The sequence below is a fragment of the Macaca nemestrina genome, chromosome 14 (genome assembly GCF_043159975.1).
Source record: "Macaca nemestrina isolate mMacNem1 chromosome 14, mMacNem.hap1, whole genome shotgun sequence".
Lineage (NCBI taxonomy): Eukaryota > Metazoa > Chordata > Mammalia > Primates > Cercopithecidae > Macaca > Macaca nemestrina.
In genome coordinates, this window is record NC_092138.1 from 51845874 (window position 1) to 51873830 (window position 27957).

Genomic DNA, 27957 nt, shown 5'->3' on the forward strand with positions numbered 1-27957 from the left:
ACATTTGACTTTTTAAGAAACTGTTTTCCAAAGTGACTATAGCGGTTTACACTTCTACCAACAATGTATGGAAGTTCCCACTTCTTCACATCTTTGCTTACACTTATTATTGCCTGTCTTTTTGACAGGCGTGAGCCTAGTGGGTGTGAAGTGGTACCTTATTGGGGGTTTGACTTCCGTTCTCTTAATGACCAATGATGTCGGACATCTTTCAAGTGCTTATTAACCATTCATGTATCTTCTGTGATGAAATGTCTATTTGAATATTTTGCCCAGTTTAAAATTGGCTTGCTTACCTTCCTATCATTGACTTGTTAGGATTCTTTGTATTCTTAACTTTAATTTGACTGAGGATAACGATCCATCAGTAAGGAGAAACATTTATTTCTGTATTTCTGAAAATCTTTAAAATTCCTCTACCTTTCAGAGAGACCCTTCAACAGCCTGCATTTCTTATTTTCAGAGTATGTGTTTCCATGATAACACAAGGACCAATTATAAATATTCATTACAACTTTCCCTCCTCACTGCAGACTCAACCAAGAGTTATAAATCTGTGTATTACTTTCAATGCTCATAACAATCTTCTTTTTTTTTTTTTTTTGAGACGGAGTCTCGCTCTGTCGCCCAGGCTGGAGTGCCGTGGCCAGATCTCAGCTCACTGCAAGCTCTACTTCATGGGTTTACGCCATTCTCCTGCCTCAGCCTCCCAAGTAGCTGGGACTACAGGCGCCCGCCACCTCGCCCGGCTAATTTTTTGTATTTTTAGTAGAGACGGGGTTTCACCGTGTTAGGCAGGATGGTCTCGATCTCCTGACCTCGTGATCCGCCTGTCTCGGCCTCCCAAAGTGCTGGGATTACAGGCTTGAGCCACAATGCCCGGCCAACAATCTTCTTAAACACCATAGGCAGACTGAAAAAGTCAATCTAGTTGAATTATTTTACTTTATAATGCGTTTATAAGATACTCAGTTTGAAACTGAAAGATAGGTAGCTCTAGAAATGTGATAAATGGCCACAGAAGTAACAACTTTTAATAAAGTAAATTATGGATGCTATGTCAATTTTAAGTAATATTTCAGTTTTATATCTTGTTACCTGACCTAAATATCATTCCCTTTAGTAAAATATCTGTTAATGCTTTGTGACAAAATAAGAACAGAAAAATGGTTTCTGATTTTCAGCTTTCTCTGGTGAATAATTTGTTTTCTTTTACTTTTCCTTCTAAAATAATCACACATTTCATTGCAAGGCCTCTATCCCTAACCCTTTTCAACACACACACACACACATGCACACACACACACACGGCCTCTAGGACTACATGTACAAAAGTAGAAATCAAACTACCATAGAAAAACTAAGAAGTGAGGCCTAGAAGCAAGAGGTGATACACTATCTCATGCTTCAACAAAATATTTATCTCTGACTATACCAAGGATGGGGAGAGCTTGCATGTAAGTGACTTGGGCTAGCAGCCTGGGTTTTGAAGGAGGACAACAAGGCCCTGTTCTTGGTTCTGTCACGAATTGTCTATGGCACATACCTTAAACACTGTTGGAAGGGTCTATTAGCTCCAGAGACTGCAACCAACTGCATGTGGTCATAATTCAGCTCTCAAACACATTTGGTTGTGCCCATAGAGTGCTGTTTTGTTTGCTTTTTAAACAAACACTTAAAATTCAGGGAATTTAAGATAAAACTTTGATAAAAATGGGAAGATTTGGCCTTATTGGGCTCATGGTAACAGTGAGATGCGTCTGAATGATAGTGATTCCTCTGAATTGCACAGTTGCTCTTATTTTTACTATAGGCCACTCTCACTTTCTGTTTTTTCCCTGCCTTTGAAATGATCAGTTTTAGTACTGAAAAATTATCTAGGATACTAAAACCAGAATTTCCCTGCTAGATGGCTTGCTCATTACATTATCTACATGATTCTCTGTAAGGGATTGTGTTAGGTTTCTATGGTTGCCATAACTATCGCAAACTTGATGGCTTTAAAACAACAGAAATGTATTTACAGTTTTGGAGGCAGAAAGTCTAAAATCAAGACTTCTGATTTGAGTCTCCCTAAGAGCCTCTGCTGGTACAGCCATGCTCTCAGCAGAGGCTCCTGGGGAGAATCTGTTCCTTGTCTCTTCCACCTTCTGGTGGCTTCAGGTGTTTTGTGGCTTGTAGCTGTATCACACCAATTTCTGTCTCTGTTTTCATAGGCCCTTGTACTCTCTTCCCTTAGTCTCTCCTTTAGGTGGCTGCTTGTAAGACACTCACCTAAAACCCAAAAACAATCTAAAAGATTTTGCAAGTATAAACATTTTAATTATCTTAGAGCCAAAATTTTCTTTTCTGCTAAGTGAGGAGATGGTGCAGAGAGCAGGAGAGATGTGAAACTAGATAGCATACAAAAATAGGTATTCATAGATCTGGGCCTAGCAAGGGTGTGGCCGGCAACTCTGCCCTGCTTTATCAGCATTAGAAAGCCAGTCGTCTCAGAAAGTACCCAGTTAGCTAAATTCATGAGATGATAGACTATTAAGGTGGAATGGACCTCAGAGATGGTCCTCGCTCTCATCCGAGGCTTCACTTGGGCCAGTCAGAAATGTGGGAAAATTGAGGCAGGTCAAATAATCAGGAGTACAAACAAAACACAATCTATCCAGAAACCTAGAAATCTTACTAGTGACTATTCACAGGTTACTTTCTGCATTCTGGGGTTTTCATTCTAGAAAAGTGTGTGTGTGTGTGTGTGTGTGTGTGTGTGTGTGTGGTGTGTGTGTGAAGAGAAGGGAGGGCTTCCCAGAAAACCATACCCACTTTCCCACATATCCCAACTACGACGGGGCAATTATGTCATTATCACCACTGATATATAGCTGGAAGAGTTCAGTGTTGCCCTGCTAAGATCTGGATTTTGTTTTCTGGAGCTTGGCTACCGGGGCATTGAGAAGTCCAGCCAGGAGGTTGGTCAGAGGCTAACCCAAAAAGCTTTGCTTAACTCTGGGCTACAGCTGGGGGTTGCCAAAGAGAAGTGCCTGGCATTCCTGCATGCTGACATCAAGCTTCAAAGTTGCTGCCCTCTGGTGAGTCAGCAGCAAAGGCCCACATCGTTCGAGAATGCTGCCCAATCAGAAGATGTGATGCCACACCTCAGAAATCTTTCTAAACCTCAGCATTCTGTAGACTTCAAACAACTCCTCCTGAGAAAGAATGTAGAAATAATTAAATTTATAAGATTAAAGTTATAAAAAACATAGAGCCTATAATAATAACAGCAATAAGATAAACTCCACATTTGCTTTGAAAACAATTTATGTGAGTGGATAGCCAACCGCCCCGTACTGTACTCCTTTAAAAAATGTTTTAGGCTTTTTAAATGCTGAGGCAAGGGGACATACCAAACACTAACAGGCACATTGGGGTTTTCTGGCTATTGAAATAAAAATGTACTGACATAACACTGATGTACTGGAATAGCACTGCATTTCAGTGACAGTTATTACAACTCAGCCAGCATATCTGTAGCTTGAGAGCTTTTCTTATCAGAATTTTATCTATAAATATACATATATGTAAATTCTATTGTGAAATAAAAATAAAATGTAGAATCTTCTCATCTTTCTTATTAGTCAATATTGTGCTACTCTTTAATAATTTCTCTCAATTTTTTCCTTAAGCAGATATTAGTAGGGAAATATACATGAGGCAGAAGGCAAATTATTTGCTTAGTGCAATGCAAACTTGCTTATCAGGTAAGAGCAGAGTCCCTTCCATAGCATTGCCACCATATGGCATTGCCATATCGTGGAGGCCATAAAGAGGAATGACATTGTAAAGATTAACTGGATTTTACTTGGCAAGGTCAGGCACCTAGATGGCATGCTATAAAATGGTTAGAAGTGGAAAGGAAACCTGTAGCTAGAGGCCATGTGAGATTATGGAAGTGACTTTTCTTACAGTCCTGCCATCTGGTTTGGATTGTCAGGATCAAAACATTTCACTTGCCCAAGTGAGGATGCTCTCTACATGGTTTTGGGGGTGAAGGAGTCTCAGAAATAATGTTTGTGGTACTGTAGCACCACTAGGAAAAGAGAAAAATTGGACCTGACATGAAGAGAAGCATGCAGCCAGCCACTAAGACTACTTCCCACAGAACCGGAAATCTCTACCACTTTACCTCTCCTACATGCTGGGTATACGAAGTTAAAGGGAAGGCAGATTATACTTACCTACTCTTTCCTTCATTCATTCACTCATTCATTTATTCATCCATTCACCATTTGTTTTTTTGTTCATTTACTTATTTAATAAAAATATGTTTTGTATATCCTAGGTGCTGGGCATTGAAGATCCACTGTTATTGTTCTCAAATGGCTGACAGCTTAGAGGAGAAAATGGCAGAATAAATAGACACTTTAGAGGAGAAAATGGCAGAATAAATAGAGCAATATAATAGTGCTCTAATAAGAGCAACATATATTGAATACCACTGAATATTAAATACCAGGGACTTTGCAAGGAGCTATAAATTAATCTCCATGGTACATCTAAGATGGAAGTTTTACTATTACTCTCTTTAGGAGGAAACAGGGGTCTATAGAGGTTAAGACCCACAGCCTGGAAGGAGTGAACAAAAAAAATACTTAGCCTTAGGTATTCTGACTAGAAGCTTGGGTCCTTAACCACCTACACACCAATTTGAAGAAAGATGATTGAAACCGTAACAGTTACACTGACTCTTGAAAGCAAAGTAACTCTTTAAATGAGGGTATGTGTATACTGGCTGGGATATTGTGGGCTCGTGATGACTTGTAGGCAGAGGCAGCTGCACATATGAAGACCATGGAAGGTATACCATCAGCGGAAATGAAAGTGATTAGTGTTGGAGGTTTCAGTGCATATTCTGGTTTTCTATTACTGCAAAACAAATCACCCTAAAATTTAGTGACTTAAATAAACATGATCATTTACTTAGCTCATGAATTTGCAAGTTGTGCAGAGCTTGGCTGGGATAGCTCGCCTTTCTTCCACGCAGTGTCTGCTGGGACTGGATGATTACATGAAGAGGGTCCGGGTAGCTGGAGCTCTTCATGCAACTCTATTTTTGCATGATATTTTCACAAGGTCTCTCAAGCATGGGAGCTTCAGAGAGCAGAACTTCTGACATGACAGCTTAGTCCTTCGAAGGTGTATGTCTGAAAAGAGAGAACCAGGCAGAAGCTATATTGCCTTTTGGGACCAAGGCTTGGAAATCAATAATTGCTCTTGTGTTGAGGTGGTTATAAGATCCTGCCCAGGTTCAGGAGGGAGCATAAATTTCACCTCTGAATGGAGAAATGCTAATGTCCTGAAAAAGCATGTGGGCCCAGAAATACTGTTGTGGCAATTTTCTGAAAAGTGTGATAAAGACAGCATAGTGTAGTCATAAAAAGCAGATTTGGAGCACGATGTGCTTTGATTTCAACTATGGACTCTATCACTTACTAACTGGGTTACTTTGGTTAAGTTGTTTGACTCTTTTGTTTTTTGAGACAGAGTCTTGCTCTGTCACCCAGGCTGGAGTGCAATGGCACGATCTTGGCTCACTGCAACCTCTGCCTCCTGGATACAAGCGAATCTCATGCCTCAGCCTCCTGAGTAGCTGGGATTATAGGTGCCTGCCACTACATCTGGATAATCTTTTTTTTTTTTTTTTCGAGCCAGAGTCTTGCTCTGTCACCCAGGCAGGAGTGCAGTGGCATGAACTCGGGTCACTGCACCTCCCTTCCAGGTTCAAGCCATTCTCCTGCCTCAGCCTCCTGAGTAGCTGGGACGCACGCACCACCATGCCAGGCTAATTTTTGTATTCTTTATAGAGACGGGGTTTCACCATGTTGGCCAGGTTGGTCTCGAACGCTTGACCTTGTGATCCACCTGCCTTGGCCTCTCAAAGTGCTGGGATTACAGGCATGAGCCACTGCACCCAGCCTAATTTTTGTATTTTCAGTAGAGATGGGGTTTCACCATGTTGGCCAGACCGGTCTGGATTTCCTGAAATCAGGTGATCTGCCTGCCTTGGCTTCCCAAAGTGCTGGGATTACAGGCATGAGCCACTGTGGCCAGCCCAAATTGTTTGACTCTTGATTCTCAGCTTTCTTATTTGTAAAGTGAAGGTGCTAGTACTAATTTGGAGAGTTGTTAAAGATTAAATAATATATGTAAATGCCTTGGCATAAGGGACTGGCACAAAGTAGGCACTTCATATATAAAAGCTGTGATTATTGATGAACCAGTAGTAAAGTACATAACTGGGGAAGGAGAAGGGGCCAGTTTTTGGGAAGGCTTTTGTAGCTATTAATAATAAGGTGGTAAAATAACAATAGTAATAATAACCAAAAGTTACAGAAAACTAAATACAGTGCTAAACTCTTTAAAAGGAGTATCTCATTGGATCTTAACAACAAACTTATGAAACAGGACTAATGTTATCTCATTTTATAAATGAGGAAATGTAAGATCAAACAGGTTAGGAAACTTTCCCAAGTTGATAAGTAGCAAAGACAGGATTCGAACCAAGGTAATGGTCTTATCAGAAACTGTACTAGGATAGTCTGCATTTCATGGCAAAGGCTATCAGATGCCACTAAAACTTTTTAAACAGGGAAGTCTTGTGGTCAAATTTGCTCTTTAGAAGGCAGTATGGAGTGCAGATCAGATGCTGGTAGCAGGGAGATCAGTTAGAAGATGGTTGCTCTAATTCAGGTGAGAAATACTGAGACATCTGAAATATCGAAGACATCAGTAGTGTGGGCGATGTGAAAGTGGTTCTAAGAAGCTAGTGGCAATCATCCTTCATTACTGATTGGGCGTGGAGAGAAAGAGAGGTAACATCGGTAGCCTTAGTCAGCTCTGAGTGCAGGCATTGTGGCATGTGCATTATTACCCAGGGCTCTAAGTGGAGAAAGAAAACAACCCCAGGGTGTCTTCAAACCTAAAGCATATTTCCTAAGCCTTTGCACTCTCAGTCTAGACTGAAAACAAACAAAGCAGCCTCCTCTGAAATGCTGGAAACCCTCCCCACTTGAAACTCTCAGATCTCTTACCTTGCAATTCTAGCTTTCAAATTCCAAGCTGAGCTTCCTTTCCCACACCCTGAGTCCTTGTACTGGGGATTACAATGATCATTTATGTGTACTAGGTGATTGTTCCTTCCACATCAGGGGCCTTGGAGCGGATGACCTAAAGCTGCTTTCTCCTGTCCTGACTTTCTCCACCCAGCACTGCAACCATACATGCAATTTTCTGGTCTTGTAGAGAATGACTGACTGGTCATTATAGTCTTCCAAAAGGATAAGAGATTGGTATCATGATGTGGTCTTCAGGCAGCCAGGGGGAATCTCCACATGAGGTACTTGTTGACTGTATTACTTAGTTTTAGGTGAACTTCCTGTGGAGGGACAATATGTGCTTAGAAGGACAGAGGAGGAATATATTAGGTAAGGCATTCTACATCTCAGATAAAGAACTTCAATGAATTGTTGGGTCAAGGTCTAAGAAACAAACCAGCCATCAGTGGGAAAGTTAACCAAAATGAAGAACCCAACATACAACCCCAAATCCTAGTTTTTCTGACTATGTTTTCTTAAACTGAAATAATTTCTGAGATTAAAAAGAAGTTGCCGTGACTTTGTCTGATAGATGTATTTTTTGTTATATATTTGTTTGGGCCTTCTATCTCTCTTACTCTGTTTTCTTTATAATAGAATTAATCTCTGAAAAGTAACTTTACTGTATCCTGATGCTCCATTTTGAATAAGTCAGTGCTTCTCCCAGTGGGCTCCAGAGATTGGCATTTGATTGAACAGCTTTTGTCTCTTGATTGTTTTCTTTTAGGTAGACTGGGTACTCCATTTAACTCAGTATTTCTGACAATAAATCAGTTGAGAAGGGAGTATTACTCTAATGGTTTGAACACTTGTCTATGCACATTGCTTGGTCATTCAATAAATAGTTATTGATGAGATCTGGCACATTCAGGGTGGTATGGCCATAGACAATAAATGGTTACGACTCTGTCTTCAGCTATGCCAGTATTTAAGTTATAAGGTACTGAGGCTACACCAGTGCAAAATCATACAGTTTGGTCACAGTCCTACTCGAGGATCTCAAACCTAGCTCCCCTTAACAAACAGGGAGGCTTAAACTTGGCTTTGCACACTGAATTATTCCTTTAGAAAAATACTTGGTATACAACTCAGCCTTTTCATTTACAAAGAAACAAATTTGAGCAGTTTCACAACTTAAAAAGTCTCCCAAATGGATTATATTTAATTGTCCATTTCCAATGAAACTCACTAAATTGGTAAATAGCAGTGAGTGAATAACTGATGAGGTCATACTTCCTTGTTTTGGACTACTACAAACACCACAGAGCAACAACAGATTAGAATATAAAGGTTAGGTAAGGGTTTAGATTTTGTTCAAAAGCTGTTTTGCTTGTTACAAAGGCTACCAAACCATTGAACATCAGACCAAACCAAAACCAAACCAAAATAAAACAAAGAAAACCCCCAAAACTGAAAGATGAAAACATAGTTTGATAACCTAAGCTGTCTTCCTTTATTTAACCTTGAATTTATGAGATTATTTTTTTCCCTAGAAGAAAAATTCTCTTGGGACACCTTCAGCAATTTAATATTTTCTAAGCATTACAGCAAATAAGAGGCAATCATTCTTCAGTCATAAAGATAAGCCAAGGAATGAAAGTGCTTTTGCAGGTCGTCACCTGACAGAAACTTTGGACTGGTCCTTTCCTGGTTCAAGAGTTCAGCCATAATACCCACTTTCCCTATCAGCTGGCTCAAGCTGATAAGGTCCTGAAGCAAGCAAAGGTTCTTTACGAGCTTTTAATTGTCCTTGCCACATAAGGGTTGAGGGGATTCGTCTGTACAGAGTTACTTCTTGTTCTATTTTTTCTTTGGAATAAATCGCCGTCTCCCCTGATTGGGTAGAGTAAATAGAATTTGTTTAAACACTTTTCTTCAAATTCCTAGTGCCTAGTACAGAGCTTTTAACCCTAATAGGTCTCCTGTGAGTACTTATTGAAGGAATAATGACCAACTCTGCCTTAGATTGGTGACTGGCTAGGGAGAAACATGGTTCAAGAGCAGAGTAAGTAAGAGCAAGTATTTTATTGTATGCCCATCTAATGTATTAGATGCTGGTGATGGAGGTAAGAGTGTGATTGAGGCTGAGTTCTCTGAAATTACGTATGAGATGTTGTATGCCATTTAGTATTAGCTGTGTCTGTCTTTTTTTCCAGGAATTTGGCCTTAAATGAGATCATTCAAAAGTATTACCCAAATAGTGATTTATCAGGCTTGTATTGTAGGGTACCTTTAGTGGATTTCAACTGGTATGGTCCCTTTGAAGGGAGCTGGTGCAAGATTTTCCATGCCTAATCATACTCATTTTCCCTTCCACTCCCAATGACCTTCTATCTTTCCTTCTATTTGGTCTGATAAACACCAACGGTAGGATCCTTTCTGCAGCTTCCATCCTAACTTGTATTCTAGTCTTGACACTGCAACAAACTCACTGTTAACTAGAAGTCAGTTGACTTCCCTGAATGTTAGATTCTTCAGCTATAAATAAGCAATTGTGTGAGGTGATGGTTAAGGTGATTTACTAATTTTACAATTCTATTATTTTATGACTAGACCCTAGTTATGATAGCTTGAAGTAGATACTTAATCCACTATTACTCTCTTCTAAGATATAGTTACTAGTTGATCATATTTTTCCTTAAAGGCTGAACTGAATTCTCTGATATCAGGCAACTAAACATCTCATATTTGTCAGTATGAACATCCACTGGGTGCCTGTTATTTAACCAGGTAGACTTCTTAGCTGTGATGGAAAATCTAGGTATCTCTTCTGGTACTATCACTTGGATGAGTAAAGTTTGAAAACCATTAACTTGACAATTCTAATAGGACTGTGGATTTAACATAGATTCCCAGAAGTCTTGGAATACAACAGCGTACACAGATGAAGATACACTGCTTTTTGGTATTTTCTTCTTGCAAGTGGTACAAATATCTGTATGTCATAGCATCATCACTATGGATCTCATCTTTCAATGAGAGCTTAGTATATGCTACACACTGTCACTAAACATGTAGGATCTTGTTTAGTTTTCTCAAAATGTTGTAGTTACTATGATTATTTTTTGTGTCTTGAAATCATCCTGTATAAGTGCATAAACCATATATCTAGAGTTTATAGAAGAATTAAAATTCAAAAACCCTATACACCTCTCTCATTTTTTAAAAATACAATTTTACCTGTCTTTAGATGCCCTGTATTCCCTCTCCAATCTCTTCCCCCTCCTACTCTTGAAAGTGATCACTATCCAAATTTTGTGCCAAACATTAACTTGTTTTCTTTAGCTTTGCCATCTATGTATATATCCCTAGATAATACATGGCTTAGTTATACTTGTTTTTAAATTTGATGTAAATGCAATTCTATAGTATGAATTTTCTAAGATTTGATTAATTTATTAACATTTTATTTTGAGATTCATCAATATTGATGCGTGTAGCTATAGTTTATTCATTGCTATTGCTGAATAATATTCCATTAGATGACTTTGCTACAATTTATTCTACCATTGTTGGATATTTGGGTTGTTCCCATTTTATTTATTTTATTTTATTGCCGTTATGAACAATGTGGCCTTGAACATTCTTGTACATACCTGACATATATATGTATGTATCTATCTGTCTGTTTGACTTTCTGCCTTAAGATGCACTAGAAAACTGAGACCCAGAGTCACCAAGCAACTTGTTTAATGTCAGAGTGAGTTGGTGGTGAAGCCAAAGTCTGAATTCAGCAGTCTGTCACCATAGTTTTCATCCTTAACCACAATACTGTATGAATCCTTATTTTAAAAAGGAAGGTCTGGAGAATTTAAAATAACTTCCTAAAGAGCAGGGATTCAACAAAGCTCAGTCTGACTAATGCCTTCCATTTTAAAAAAATCACCCAAAGCACATATTATGATTCTATTTGTGAAGTATTAGCTAATTACAAGAGAATGAGTTCATACTTGGCACTATTATCTCTTTCTTACAAGTGATCAGATGTCAAAATGTGAAAACTATAAATTTCACATTATCTATATATATTTAATGTAACATCTTTCCTTTAGGAATATGAGTAGAAATAGAAAGACAGGTTTTTACAATGAAATACATTTTTTTTCTCTCTCTCTTTAGCCTACCAAATCTCTTTCACAATACCTAACACTTATAAATGCATTTAATTTCAGTGCCAATTAAAAAAATTCAAAAGTAGATAACAAGATAAGTGAGACAAGCTCCCAGTAAATGTTTATGACGTGACACTGACAAATTATGGGCTGCTATAATCAAGATAGCATTAAAAAGTTAAAAGTGTTTATATGAACAAACCATTTTGGAAGGAGTGTTTGGTGTGGCAGTGAGCAAAAACAACCCAGTAACTATGGCAGTTAGTGTTAAAGCTCTGATTTTGACATGAAAGGAATAAAAATGGAAGTCCGGCTGAATCACAAGTGTCCTGGAGAAACTTGGATGAGTTTCTTGGCTAGAGGTTTTTCCCACCACAGTAAGTATTTTCAAAGGAAAACAAAGTAAAATTTTTCTGTTGTATGAGTCATATCTCTGTTGATTGTAAGTGGCTGAAACTCATCTTGAACTACTAAGGTAAGAGAAGAAACATACTGGTTAATGGAATTCCAGAAAGGACTGAACAATCAAACCATTTTGAAGGACAAGCATAGAGCTGGACTCTAGAACAACCAAAACAAGGGGTTCAACCACTGTGAGGGATCTATGTCCAACTCTTGCTCCGGCTTTTCTCCCTGGCTTGACTTTCTTCTCTTTCACTGTAGATTGGCTTCTCACACATGGCAGGAAACACTGCTGCTAGCACTTCCCGAGTTCTACATCCTACAACATCCACCACTGGTGAGAGATTAGCTTATGGTTTTTCTGGTGAAAAGTTAAAAATTACCTAGGGAAAGTCTGATTGTCTCAGATTGGAGATATTGCCCATCTCTGGACCAATATACTATTATGTGTGGCTGATGGGACTACATAAAAACATGGATATTTTCTTGGAATCACTTGGCTTGACTGTGAGAAAAGCATTCTCAAAACAAAGGGAGTGCAATTTATAGAAGGTAGTAGAATAGGCAGATAAGACAGTAATTCTGGCCGGGTGCGGTGGCTCAAGCCTGTAATCCCAGCACTTTGGGAGGCCGAGATGGGCGGATCACGAGGTCAGGAGATCGAGACCATCCTGGCTAACACGGTGAAACCCCGTCTCTACTAAAAAATACAAAAAACAAAAAACAAAAACTAGCTGGGCGAGGTGGCGGGCGCCTGTAGTCCCAGCTACTCGGGAGGCTGAGGCAGGAGAAAGGTGTGAACCCGGGAGGCAGAGCTTGCAGTGAGCTGAGATCCGGCCACTGCACTCCAGCCTGGGCGAGAGACCGAGACTCTGTCTCAAAACAGACAAACAAACAAACAAACAAACAAAACAGTAATTCTTCACTATATAGCTCAAATAAGCCCCATGACATTTTTAGTACATTATAGAGTTCTAAAGTGTTTCCAAACTATTATAGCAAAAATTAATCTTATAATATTTTCTTCTTGAACTATGTATAATTTACCTGAAATATTTTCCAAAAAGTAATCAATGTGAAAAAATGAGAGCCTTGTCTTCTTAAAAAAATAAGTGAAAGTCCACAGGTTCAGAACAAAAGAAAATGAGGTAAGACCTAATTCTAGACAAAGTCACATCAGCAAAACTAGAAGGTTGGTACTGTGCTTCAGTTTACTGCTTGCTGTTTGGTTAAGAGGAGGGATGATGTGATAAAAATAGTGATTAAGTGAGAAAACTGATGTATTAGTTTTCTATTGCATTATAACAAGTCACCACAAACTTAAGAGGCTTAAAATCACGCCCATTTATTATCTTGCAATTCCTGTGGGTCAGACATCTAGGCACTGTGTGGCTTGGCTAGGTTCTCTGCTTAGAATCTCACAAGTCAAAATCAAAGTATCAATGGAAGCTGCAGTTCTCCCAAGCTGGAGCTTGTGTCTGTTTTAAACTCTCAGGCTGCTGGCATAATTTATATCCTTACCAAGCCTTCTATATGATCCTCTCCATCTTCAGGCCAGCAATGGCCTATCAAATCCTTCTCATTCTTTGAAAATCTCTGACTTCCCTTTCAGTCACAGCTCTGTAACTTCTTTTCTCTTCTGCCACCAGCGGAAGAGGTTTTTTAAGAGTTTATGGGATCAGATTACATCCCTCTGGATAATCTTTTACTTAAAGGTTAACTATGCTATATAACATAGTCGATCACAGGAGTCAATGATGTCTCATCACATTCGCACACTGCAGAGACTAGGGTATAAAATCTTGGGGGTCATTCCTAGAAATTCTGCCTGCTACAGCCTGGTTTCTTGGTTGGACTCTAGCATATATTTGCTAACTCTCCTAAGCCTCAGTTTCATTATTCACAAAAGTGAGTTTTAATGCTCTTTGCCCTGCTTGCCTCAGGATCTTAACGTAGATGTAAGATCAAATGTAATAGCATGTCAAACAATGTGTAACTCAGTTATGCAAACATTACTGTATCTCATTGGGGATACAAAGCTCTACACACTTGAAGATGGTGAAGGAATATAAAAATGTAAGTTACTGCTTTTATAATAAATGTGTTCCTATTGGCTGAAAATTTCAATATCTCATACAAATAGTCAACTTTCTATTTTACTTTTTCTAATTATGCAAGACCTTGTAATCGCAAATGTAAAAATTGCAAGCCACATGCCACTAGGGCCAAATAAAAATTTATAGAATTCTCTTAAAAGTACTCTATATATAGAGTCCAAATAAAAATACTTTGAGTCATTTTAAAAGGATCCAACCACATATATCAGCTGAACTCTACATGTTACCGAAAACAATGGAACCTTTTCAGATTCTCTAATTGGACTTTGGAACTTGTGTAGCATCAAGTATGCAAATGAACAACTTCAGACCTTGATTACTCCAACCTCCTCTCCCACTGTCACAACCACTTCTGTCATGACCTAGTTATTCTCAGAAAGTTCCCTCTTATACCTGGTCAAACTTCTCTTACAATCACCTGTTACTCTCCCTCTTGGTCTTGGATCAAATAATCCTAAATACATTAAAAGTCCTGATTCTTCCTGCCCCTTATATTTATCTCTACTTGAATCACTATGTTAGTTCAGGTCCTCTGAGAGAAAGATGCTAAGATGAAATTAGATGTGCAAGAGATTCGTTGAGGAAAACCTTGTGGGAGAAAATGGAGAGGTACCTAGAGGAGCCTGGGCAGACTGGCTGCTATGTAAGACTCATCCCCATGAAGGAGAAAGGACAGGAAGGCAAAGAAGAAAACCCTTAAGATTTCAATTTTAAGAAAGTTTTGACAAAGCTGATTGGGAGTATTTAAGGCAAAGCTGCCCGCCAGAAGAGTACTGCATCTTTCAGGAACGAACTTGCTTTAGTACATCTGCTGTGCTTAGTAACTGGCTGGGAGCAGCCACAGAAAGCATGGACTCAGAAAAAACTTGGTGATGAATTTCAGAGGCAGCGGCTAAGACCATCAGTCTATTATTATTCTTGCAATAGTTGTCATAATTACTATCAAACAATTTTTTGTGTGTGAATTCATGAGATAATGGTCTTTTCTTTCCTGCTTTCAAGAGCCATGTCATTGAAAGAGCTAATCAATTACATTTAGGCTGCATTACTGACTAAATACTTCCATTTATCATACTTTATTTTAAAATACTTTAACTCATAGCCCAATGGTTTTCAGTTAACCAAATTCTCACTTACCGTCCTGGTTGCCCCTTCTGTCTTTTCCTTAGAAAAGTTATTATAATATTTGCAAGATGTCCTGAATCCTGAACCCCCAATCTTCAATGAGCACCAAATGGTGATTATAGATGCCCAACTGTAGAGATATATCAGACAAAGGAAACTTCATTAGTATGTACCAATGTTTGGACTCCAAACGCTTTTGTGTCTGAGTCAAAAGGACTCCTCTTCCTTGGTGGCTTAAAGTTAGGCTGAAGAAGATTTACATCATGTTGTGCATGACCTCTTTAGTTTGGTTCTACTTATTCTTTCAAGAAGGCAAGAGTGGGGAAGGTGTCCCTTAGTGAGCATATTTTGTACAAATGAAAACAGGGTACTAACACTTATGCCAGGACGCATGCATAAACTAGAGTGGTTCTGAGAAAACCGGGATATATGATCACTCTAGGGTCTCCCCTCTCAGGGGTAAGGGAGACTTAAACCTTTTACATCACCAAGTAAATGGAAAGAAAGACAGCAGGGAAGTGATTCCAAAGAGAAACCTGAAAAAAGCAATGCAGAAAGAGAAACACTTTAGCCTTTTCTTTCTTCTCAAAACTTCACATTCCTTTTCACTCTGCTTCACTTATGCTGCCCTAGTTCCAGAGTGTTTCCTCTCTTGGGTGAAGATGGGAACAAGAACATGGGCCAGCAAGGCATGGGTGGGACCTGTGCTCCCATTAAGGTTCTTCCAGAATCATTTCTACATGATTACCAGCTTGGATCACATGGACTTGGGGATTATTGGTAGTTTTCTGGGGGTAAACAGGGCATATTGTGTCAGAGGACTTATTTTATCTGTAATAATTTGGGGGAATTTTCTTTTCTATTAAGTAAAACCGAGATATGTAATGAATTAGGATGAAAAATTCATCTGAATTTTATAAATGAATCATGAGAACTCAAAGATACTTAGCCCTTGGGACCACTTTATGCTCCTGTTCAAATCCCTTCGGCTAAGCATGATTATTTACTATTTTCAGCTATTAGTTATGTCTTGGAAAAGTTTGAAAAGAACTGCCCAATAAATTAGAGTGTGTGCTCAACATTCTCTTAACTTCTTTGTCTCTTTCCAAAATTGGATCAAACAATATTGGACATGATCAGCTTCCTACTGTTTTGACAACCATCTGAGGATACTTTTATAATTGATAATTTGGACTAGATTACCCAATGTGTGATGAGACACAAGGCAGTCTGGACTCCCCATGATATGGGGGGGTATATCAAATGGATATACATTTGAGTAGGTAGAGAGATGAGCCAGGGTTTATTTCTTCAACTAGTATTTACTGAATGGTCCTATGTGCCACAGCTGTTCTGGAAACTGTGATACATTAATTAACAGATAAAGCCTTTCCCTCACAACGCATAACAGACCTGACAGAGAATAATGTACATACAAACTAGTAAATGAGAAAACAAATAAAAGTATTCAGATAGTGCTATAACTAGTGGGATGTAAATCGAGCAGGAAGGAAGATATAGCCTGCTTGAAGTGGGAGTCAGGGATAGCCTCTCTGAGGAGGTGACATTCGACCGGAGACCTAAATGAGAAGGAGATAGTCAGATGAAAATGAGGGAAGTAGCAATGGCAAGTACAGAGAACTTGAGACAACTTGGCCCATTGGAGGGACAGAGACAAAGCCAATGTGGGACTACAGTGGATGAAAGGGAGACTGATTGGAGAAATAGGCAGTGCTGAGGCCATAAAAGGTCCTATAGGTCATGGAAGGACATTTGGTTACTATTCTAATGACAGTGAGATGTTACTGGGGAGTTTTAAACTGGGGAATGTCATAACTGTCCAGATGTAACCAAACAGTAAAACCATTCTTCCTGAATAACTTGGCTAAAAAGAATATTATGACTACAGATGTACATGAAGATTAAGCAGAACATGGAAGAAAGGCCTCAACTAAACTTGACCTCACATAAATATGGCAAGAAGATCAAATGGAAGCTGGGAGTGTTAAAAGAATGTAAGGGGAATGACTTCTAATAATGAACAAAAGGCTATATTTTATTATGAAGAAAAATATTATGCATCTTATATATGCAGAAGAAATTCCCATTCAAAAGACTTGGAAAAGTCTTGAGTGTTTAATAAACCTTTTAAGATATAGAAAATTCACATATTTAGAGCTTAATTTCTAAAGAGCTCAGACTTCTCAGTGTATTATATACTATGAAATTTTGTTTATTTTTAATTTAACCTACTTGAGTGCAAAATCAATAAGGAAGCTTAAGGAATATAAACAACTATTTAACATGGCCATTTAAATATATTCAAAGTTAAGAATATCAGCACAGTGTGTCTTTGATATGACAACCCCTCCTCCCAGGGCACTTAAATGAAGGGTGGGTGGGGGGAATCTTAACGTGAAATTGAAAACCCTGAAATCATGTTTCCAAGGAAAGAGAAGGAAAATAGGAAAAACAAAAACAAACAGCAGCAACTCATTTGGAAGCTCATGGGAGAGGCAGAGGAGGGTTCATGCATCTCAGACTGGTTTGCCTTAGCAAGTGAATTATTTAAATAGGAAAAAAAACAGGGGGCTGACTCAGCTTCAGCAAACTCTTGCTATCCCCTGCTGAGGTCCTTGCTTGGTGTGGCCCCTGCCACTCTCCTGGGACCTTGCTGCCCTCCTCCTTTGTCACTGTGGAGAAACAGGAAGGAATGTTTATTAGCCAGACTGACTGGGGTCACACCCAAGGCAATATCAGGTTTTTACCTCTCATGGGCCTGGGAAGAGGTTCAAGGATCAAGGACAAGGTCCCGGTTAGAGTGAGAGGCAAGTTCAAACCTTTGAAACATAAACTCACAACCAGCATTTGGCACAGGCCTCTGGAGTTTACAGAATGTATCTGCCTGTGTGTGATTTCATTAGTTCCTCCTGCCAATCTAATGAGATTTTATGTCTTGTAACAGGAGGCAATTGGAGTCTCAACAGGGGAAGGAGCTTGCCTAAAACTGTAGGATGGGTAGCACTTGGATCCTGACTTTCTGACACCTAGGATTGTGCTCTCTTCAGATGATCACATGCCTTCTTGGCAGATGTTTCTAACAAACGAGAGAATTGCCCAGGATGGGACTCTGCTAGCTCCCTTGTCATGAGCCATTCTCTCCACATTGCCTTTTAGTTGCACCACATAGTCACCTTCAATTAGCTGTGTGAATAGGCTCACTCCTATGTTACATGCACTAAAAGTGAAAATGGGGAGAGGGAGAGAGAGATAGAGATAGAGATAGAGAGAGATAGAGAGAGAGAGAGAAAAAGAGAGAGAGAGAGAGAGAGAGAGAGACTCATATTATGGTATGTTCCGTGCCGCACCCCACTTCACTCCCTCTCAACAGGGAGAAAGTACCCAAAGAAAATTATTGCTATGAAGGGCATAGCCAGCTAAATGGGTGTCACTTAGTCTGAAAAATCTCAAAGATGTCAATAAGCCACTCGAGACAACAAGGAACCTGTTTTCCTGTCGTCATTCCTTCTCAGTCCTTGGCTTTGGGAAGGGTAACTTTATGGAAAGAGAAGAACCTCTGTGAAGTTAAAAGCTTTATGAACTTTATTCTCTGCAACAAATCAGTGGAACAGCCTTGTTCCATAGGCTGATGGTTTTCCCTTCCCCTTTCCTTTTTAACAGCTATATATCTTATGGTCCAGACTTGGAGTACAAGTAATAAGAAGAGTAAAACTTAATCCCTTAAATAGATTCACCATAAGTTAGCTCAGGGCAATTCCAATACAAGTATGGTCTGTGATCCAACAGGTGGGTGACTCTGCTGCTGAAATTCACATGCAAAATCACTGTGGCCTTTACTTTTTAGCATACTGTAATCCTTTTGTCCATTTTCATCACCCGAACTTCCGAATATAGGATTATTAAATGGATGGGGAGATATTATGAAAATGATTAAAGAAAAAAGTTCTTATTTAGGGGTGCATACCTGCCTATCTCACCATTGTCCTTAGGCAATCAGGATCTTGCTTTAAGAAAAAGTGGGCACTGGAGTCAAGCTGCTGGAGTATGAATCATTATGCTATCATTTTTCATTTGTCTTTCTCTGTGACATTAGGAAAGTTATGTAAAATTTTGTGCCTCAGTTTCCTCATTCAATATGGGTATAATAACTGTGCCTGTCTTATAGGATTATTGTGAGACCCAAGTGCAATAATATATAGTACACTGTGCCTGGCATCTAGTAAGCATTCATTAAGATGACATGAAGATAACACAGATATATCTTAACATGTAATTATGATTTTTCTTATTCAAGGCCAGGCGTTCCAACTTAATGGAGTTAGGCAAACACAGTAAATTAATTGCTCTTTCCTTTTTATGCTACTTCCTTTGAAGAGGCAGTCAAGTTCCATTTGACTGATTCGGAACTTTTTAGCAATGTATATTATGCTGACTTCACTCTCACGTGCCCTCGGGGCTATAATTCATCAAGTTAGGCGAGCAAAGAAGTGTGTTGGTGAAAGAGAAATGAGGAAGAACAAGGAAGTAAAATAAGGGTCATGAGCTTATTCACTGCCAATATTTGTTATATGAAACAATGACCATCCTTCAGAAGTGTTTGTTCTCTACCGTACCGTAGGTGTGGAAGAATTATCATTGCTCAAGAGCTGTCTCAGTCACTACCTGACAGACTTGGGAGGTCTGGCTATTTCAGGGCACATTTGACACACGTGACATTTTTGGATTAAAACTTTCATGATGAGTGCCAGTCTGGGTCCGAAATGATTGAAAGCTGTCGCCATCTATAGGCTAGTTGTTTGTAGTAAAATAATTTCCCTTACCGCATTACATTCTTGGTACCATTTATCTAGCAGAGTTCTTCAGTGGGCTTGAGGCTTAGCAGTAAAGTTAAAACAATAACCAACATCCCAAACCCAGTGACTCTCAAATCTCAGTGAGGTGGCGTAGAACTTTAGCATGAACTTGGGTTTGGGTTCAGCTAGACTTTCGTATAAATCCTATATGAACACATAGTAGCTCATATGTGTGACCTATATGATCACATATAGTAGCTGTGTGATCCTGGGCACTGATATTAAACCTTTATGAGAAAGCTATCTCTGAAATATGGGAAATAAATCTTCCACTTAGGTTGTTGTGAAGATTCAATGAGTTATAAAGATTGTGTATACTATAATGATCTATATTATAGATGTTTCATAAATATGATTGCCTTCATTTTATTCTTTTCTTGTCTCATTCTTCCCAGTATCTTACAGACAGCACGTTGAACATTGTGGGATGCATAAGCTATTGAGGCCTTTGAAGCTTTCTACTACATGGAGGCTAGGGTCAGAGTCAAGATTTATGTTTTGCAGCACACTGGTCAGCTGTTTTTGCAAATCAGGTTAAATGATTTTTACATGAGGCTGAGAGCATGGGAGATACTAATGTGTGTTCCCTAATGAGCTACTGCATAAGTAAGTGCTTTGTAAAATGTCAAGGGCTCTAGGATTATATGGTATTACTGTCACTGTTGTAAGCACTTCTACCTTTTCTTTCTCCTTTTACAGGTTAGGAAATTGAAACACAGAAAGATGAAAAGTGATTTGCCCAAGCCTATAGATAAAAGCAGTGGCAGAAACAGGACTGGAACCTATATCTCTCTACTAATTTTTTTATTATAAAAATAATCTTGTTTCAAAATATTAAGAAGTCACAACATATTGGCATATGTCTTTCTGGAATATTTTCCTGTGTTGTCATCATTATCATCTCCATCATCATTATATCCATCATCATCATCATCACCATCATCATCGTCATCATCATTATCATCACCATAGCCAACACATAATGCTTACCTAGTGTCAGATGCTGTCTAGGCATTTTACATATATTACTGGTAACTCATGTAATCCTTATAACAACCTTATAAGGTGGTTGCTATTTTCCCCATGTTACATATGAAGAGACAGAAGCATAAAGAAGTTGTACAGCTGGTAATTGGCTGGGATTTGAACTTAAGCAGTCTAACCTTAGAGTAACGATTTTAACAACTACGCTATATACATACAAATTTACAAAATAAAACTGGGCTGAGACAATAAAAACAGCTCTCTTTTCATGTTACAATACTTTTTCACTTCATAACACATAGTCACTAATGTTTTAAAGATCAAAACAATGCACATAAAATGTATTGGTTTAAAAAAAAAGAGGAAATAGCCACTTACGTCAACCAAACTAACTTGGAGATAGATTGGATTGATAATGGCAAGGGTGATGGGTAGGTGGGTAGAGGTTGCACAAAAAGAAACACAAGATATATCCTCTTTTAAGGGTTCTGATGCTTTGCTCAAAGTTATTTTTTTTAAATAAAAAAATTACTGTACAAAATTCATAGGGTACATATTGGTGCTTTGATATGTATAATGTATAGTGATCAGATCAGGGTAAATAGCATACCCAGTCATCCTATAGTGGTGTGGAACACCAGAACTTATTCTTTCTATCTAGCTATAATTTTGTATCCTTTAACAATTCTCTCCCTATCCCTCCCTTCCCCCTACTTTTCTTAGCTTCTAGTATCCTCTGTTCTACTTTTTACTTCTATGAGATCAACTTTTTTAGCTTCTCTATGTGAGTGAGAACATGCGGAGTTAGTAGGAAATTTCTGTTCCTATCTTATTTCACTTAACACAGTGTCCTCCAAGAGCATCCATCCAGCATTTTATTGGCTTTCATGGCTTAATAGTATTCCATTGTGTATATATACCATATTTTTTTTGTCCATTCATTTGTTGTTGGATGCCTGGGTTGATTCAATAACTTGGCTATTGTGAGTAGTACTGCAATAAACATGGTCTGTAGATATCTCTTTGGTACAATGATTTTCTTTCCTTTGAATAAATTGCTAGTAATGGGATTGCTGAATCCATAGTTCTATTTGTATTTTTTTGAGGAACCTCCATTCTGTCCTCCATAGTGGTTGTACTAGTTTATGTTCCCACCAACAGTGTATAAGAATTCCCTTTTTTCCATATCCCTACCAGCATTTTTTTTTTTTGTCTTTTTGACAATAGTCATCCTAACTGAGGTGAGATGATACCTCATTGCGGCTTCAATTCCACATTTTCCTGATGATTAGGGATGTTGAGCATTTTTTCATATATTTATTGGCCATTTGTATGTATTCTTTTGGGAAATGTCTGTTCAGATCATTTTCCTACTCTTTAATTGGATTTTTTTTTTTTTTACTGTTGAGATGTTTGAGTCCCTTATATATTCTATATATTAATCCCTTGTCAGATGAGTAGTTTGCAATATTTTCTTCCATTCTGTAGTTTGTATTTTCACTCTGTTGATTACTTCCTTTGCTGTACAAAAGCTTTTTGGATTGATATAATCCCATTTGTGTATTTTTGTTTGTGTTGCCTGTGTTTTTAAGATATTATTCAGAAAATTTTTGCCCAGACCAAGGTCCTGAAGCATTTCTTCTATGTTTTCTTCTAGCAATTCTATTTTTCATGTCTTACATTTAGGTTTTTGATCCACTTTGCAATGATGTTTATATAGGGTGAGAGATGGGAATATAGTTTCATTCTTCTGCATATAGATATCTAGTTTTTCCCAGCACCATTCATTGAGGAGACTGTCCTTTACCCACTGAGTGTTCTTGATATCTTTGTTAAAAATCAAGTGGTTGTAGATATGTGGATTACTTCTGGTTTCTCTATTCTGTTCTATTGATCTGTGTGTCTATTTTTATACCAGTACCATGCTGTTTTGGTTACTATAGCTTTGTAGTATACTTTGATGTCTGGTAGTGTGATAACTCCAGCTTTGTTCTTTTTGTTCAGGATTGCTTTGGCTGTTCGGGGTCTTTTGTGGTTCCATATAAATTTTAGGATTTTTTTTTCTATTTCTGTGAAGAATGTTATTAGTATTTTGATAGGCATTGCATTGAATCTATAGGTTGCTTTGGGCAGCAGATATCTTTCCATTTGTTTATGTCCTTTTCCATTTGTTTCATCAGTATTTTGTAGTTTTAGTTGTAGAGGTCTTCCACCTCCTTGGTTACATTTATTCCTTGGTATTTTATTGTTTTTGTAGCTATTGTAAATGGGATTGCCTTCTTGATTGCTTTTTCAGCTAGTTCATTGTTCATGTATAGAAATACTACTGATTTTTGTGTACTGATATTGTATTCTGAAACTTTACAGAATTTGTTATCAGCTGAGTTTTTTGGTAGAGTCATTAGATTTTTCTATATATAAAATCATATCATCTGCAAACAGGGACAATTTGACTTCCTCCTTTCCAATTTGGATGTCCTTTATTTCTTTGTCTTGCCTAATTGCTTGGGCTAGGGCTTCCAATACTGTGTTGAATAAGAATGTTAAGAGTGGGCATCCTTGTCTTGTTTCAGTTCTTAGAGGAAATGCTAGTGTAACTGAGGAGAGAAATGAAAACAGAGCGAAAACTTCAGTAGAAGTCAGGGAGAAATAAGCTTGTACCAAAAGAGGTGAGGGATGGAACAGAGGGGAGTCTCGAGGGGTAAGAGAGGCCAAAGAGCTGGCAGATGCTGCTATTAGGATGGCCAAGGATCCAGAAGTAATGATGAATGAGAAGATGGATTAAAAAAACCCTGAAGTTGTTTAACTTGAAGAAGAAGACAGTCAGAGAGAAGTGAGGGCTTACTTTTAATGTTTAAAGGCTGTTATGTGGCAAAGGGATTAGATTTATCTGTGTTGTTCTAGAGGACAGAAATAGGTCAAATGTATGCAAATAGAGTGAGGAAGATTTAAAACAAATAGAGAGGACCTTTTAAAATCAACTACAATGACCATAAACAACAACAATGGAAAGGACTATTTTTGCAATTGTGTAGTTCTTGTTCCGTATAGATAGATGTGTAAGCAGAGGCTGAATAACCATTTACTGAAAGTATAAATAGAAACAAAGCAAATTGCAGACAATAAATATTGTATTAGTTCCCATTTTGTAAAACTTATTCAGGTATCATATGCATAGACAAATACACCAAACTGATGAACATTTGCCTTGTATAATCTTTTTTCAGTTTTTTAATGAACATATATTACTCAAACAATTTAGAACAATCAGCAATATATATGTTTTTAAGGTTAGGAAGATTAATTGCATTTTCTGAGGTCACAGCTAAAAGCCAAGATTTTAATCCATTTCTATTTGATGTAAAGTCTGGTCTTTTTTCAGGAAACCATAATCCCACATTTTAAGGGGATTAAGAAAGGAATGGGTAGACAAAATGTGGAGGTAGTAGATACAGAATACAAAGTTTCAAGAGATTAGAAGCTTCTAAAGTAACAAGCAGCCAATTTGTGGAGTGTCACTGGAAAATGACAAAGAGGACAGTTAAGTTAGTTGGAACTGAATTGAGACCAGACAGAGCTGTGGGACAAGTCAGGGTGTGGTCATTCTGGTAAGCAGCAGATGCAGAATCAAGACAGAGTTGTTTCTCCTTCTCTCTCTCTCTGTTTAATTGTAACACCTTTTATAACAAATATTATGCTTATTTCCGTCTTTAAATTTTTTTCAGTAATTTCTCATCACTTAACCTCTATTTTTTTAAAAAACTAACTTTTCTCTTGTTTTTCTAGTTAAGCTATCATTCACATTTATTATGTGGAACTAGAGGTAGTCCTGGCTACTTGGGTACGGAGTGGAGTCTAGCCATGTCATGGCCAGAAGTGGTCTCAGCTAAGTTAGAATGTGATACCATTATTTGCACAAGGGTGGCCTGCCTTCAAGATGGGGTGAGGTGTTTTATGACCACAGGCTTTGTGAGTTATAGCTATAAAACAATCAATCTTTTAAAGCAAACATACCACAATGTATACATGCAAATGAGAACCGTCCTTCAGGGCTGTGACCTTGGGAAACTTTTCACACATACTAGCATAAAACATATTTAAACTCTTCACTGAAAATATCATTCAGACCTAGTTTCTCTCTCAGTCTCTCTCTCTGTTTCTCTCTCACATGTACATGCATGCACACATGTGTGTGTGCACACACACATGCTCACATCATTTTAAGATACATCTCATTTTTAACCAAAACCGTTTTATCTTGCTTGATAACCAATTTTATTTATTAGATGACTTGGCTGTAAATGCCTTTGGCTCTCAGGAAAATAAAATCTATCATTAAAAGACACTGTTACCACTGAAGAAGTAAAAAATGAATGGGCTACTGACTCTGAAGATCATACCCAAAGTAGAGCTGCAAAGATATTTGGAATATTGGTAATATCCAATAAAGAATAACGTTCATGCTGTTTTGAGGAGATGTTTAAATGTTGAATTATTGAAATATTTATAAAATAAAAATAAACCAACTCTACTTCATATTCCAACTTGTGTATGACACTTCATTTCATTCCAAATTTATGGTCACTACCCTACTGTCATTCCTCACTAACCATGTGATCAATAGTTCAAAAGCAGCCACTCGCAGAGGTAAGCAAGATATATGGCAAATACTATGTTGACAAAAGTATGCAGAAGCAGTCATATTTATACAGTAGTGGAGGAAATGTAAATTGGACAAACTTTTTGGAAGATTAGTTGAGAATGTCAAAAATCAAAACACACTTTCTGTTTTATTCAGCAATTATGAGTCCTTTGTTTTACAGATATGATCACAAATATATACAAACATGTATGCACAATTATGTTAATTGTGGTATTGTGCTAGGAAAATACTAAAAACAAACCAAATGTTCATCAATAGGGAAATTGTTCAATAAATTATAGTATATCTAAAAACAGAATAATACGTGACAACTGAAAAAATGAAATAGTTGATATAAGCAGATATTCCAAGATCTGCCAGACATATTGTTAAATGAAAAATCTAGATATAAAACTGTTTATAGTTCTCTTTCATACTATAGCCAAAGAAAATTCAGAAAAAAACTATTTACAGTTGATCCTTGAATAATGCAGCAGTTAGGGACAGCAGCTTCCTGCACAGTCAAGAACTGCATATAACTTTTGACCCCCCCAAAACTTTACTAATAGCCTACTGTTGATTAGAAGCCTTACCAACAACATAGACAGTCGATTAACACTGGAAAAGGAGGGGTTGGTCTTAGTGTCTCAGGAGTGGCAAAGGCGGAAGAAAAGCCACCTATAAATGAACCCTTGAAGTTCAAACCTACATCTTTCTAGGGCAACCATACATCTATGTGCATATTCATGATGAATAGGTGAAAGCGTACATAAGAAAATGTGATAGTAGTTTCCTTTGGAGAATAAAATGAGAGGTCTATTATAGGTGAGAAAATAATTTTTTATTATATATTCTCTTGTAGGTTTTTTTTATGTATTCTTTTCAAAATAATAAAAACAATAAAAAGATTAAAATATACAAGGGAGAATGCATTAGCTAAGGTTTAGTTGAGAGCAAAGTTTGCTTATATTTTGAAAGAGGTGAACTGAGCTTTTCCTTTTGCTCTTTGGGTACACTTGAATGGGGATGGAGTGAGTGAATTCTAAGGAGTATCTGGAACAGTGATTAAATCAGAAGGTGGGGAGGTGTCATAAGCTTATTTGTAGGTGAAGTATTAAGACTAGAAGAATGACATTGTGCATCAAATCTTTTACATTGTTTGATCTCTTTTACTTAAAAACACAACAAGATACTTTTCTGTTGTTTGATAGATGACCAATTAGTAGCCAGTTGGGGCTAAATGTTTTCTTTTTTTTGTTTTTCTTTTCTTTCTTTTCTTTTCTTTTTTTTTTCCTTTTTTTTTGAGACATAGTCTCACTCTGTCGCCCAGGCTGGAGTGCAGTGGCATGATCTCGGCTCACTGCAACCTCTGCCGCCTAGGTTAAAGCGATTCTCCTGCCTCAGCCTCCCAAGTAGCTGGGATTACAGGCACCTGCTACCACGGCTAATTTTTGTAGTTTTGGTAGAGACGGTGTTTCGCCATCTTGGCAAGGCTGGTCTTAAACTCCTGACCTTGTGATCCACCTGCCTCGGCCTCCCAAAGTGCTGGGATTACAGGCATGAGCCACTGCGCCCGGCCTAAATGTTTTGTTTACAAGCAAGGTAAGTATGCCTAGATGCATTGCTTCTTAGTAGTTTTTGAGGATGGATTAGTTTCATTAAATTGCTTCCCTTTCTCACAGCTGGTGAATTAGAAAGATACCGAGTTTACAAGAGCTTTAATGAGAAAAGGATGGTCATTTTTTAACAGAGAAGGATGGTTTGGGTGAGCATTTTTGTGTTTTTAGAGGGGAACATTGAGGGCAATCAGTATTCTACCTGTATCCACTGAGGATCTCCGGGCAGGGTAAAAGGAAGGCAGGGATGAGAGTGAGGAAGGGAGACAGGAGGGTCCCAAGTACCAACTTTGGCTTAACGAGGATGATTACTAGAAGGGAAAGATTGTGGATTCATTGATGAGATGTTGAACCATGAAAACTCTAATTGCAGAACTCACTTCAAACTGAATTGAGTTGGCTTTCAGTAGCAGAAGCCCTTTGTCTACTTCTCTAGTACTGAAGTGAATGCAAATTTCTCAATGTAAGAAAAGTAGAGTGGTGAAATAAGAGTGTGGGTTCCAGGGTCAGACAACTGGGTGCATAAAAAGGGTAAGGATGCTACAACTGGTTAGCCTTGTGTGAATTATTTAATCCTTCTATGTCTCATTCCCCTCATCTGGAAAATGCTCATCATACTAACTCATGAGATGTGTGTACAGAGTAGATATAATATTGAAACATTTCTGATATCTATGCATTGTATTGGATCAATATATATTTTGAAATAAATGATCAACTTTTTATTAATGAAGCTTTAGTACTTATTTCATAACATGAGATTGTTTACTTCTACTTTACTATTTAGTATTGTCTAATACGATTTAATATTTACTATTTAGTATTGTCATTATTATTGTTGCTGTTATACTGCTACTGCTGTTGCTATCAACTCTTTATGAAGTACCTAATATGCTCTAAGCCTTGCTCTAAGTGTTGTGTATGAAGTATTTCTAAATCT

At 37.9% G+C, this 27957-nt stretch overlaps 1 protein-coding gene and 1 long non-coding RNA gene across 2 annotated transcripts in view; both read left to right on the top strand.

Annotated features, from left to right (window-relative positions):
• Positions 1-27957, top strand: part of LOC105498431 (uncharacterized) — a 199269-nt gene that overhangs the window by 91945 nt on the left and 79367 nt on the right. The window lies entirely within an intron of this gene.
• Positions 785-27753, top strand: LOC105498413 (uncharacterized). Its single transcript, XR_011612635.1, has 3 exons — positions 785-11996; positions 20171-20381; positions 20475-27753. It is a non-coding gene; the product is annotated as an uncharacterized lncRNA (long non-coding RNA).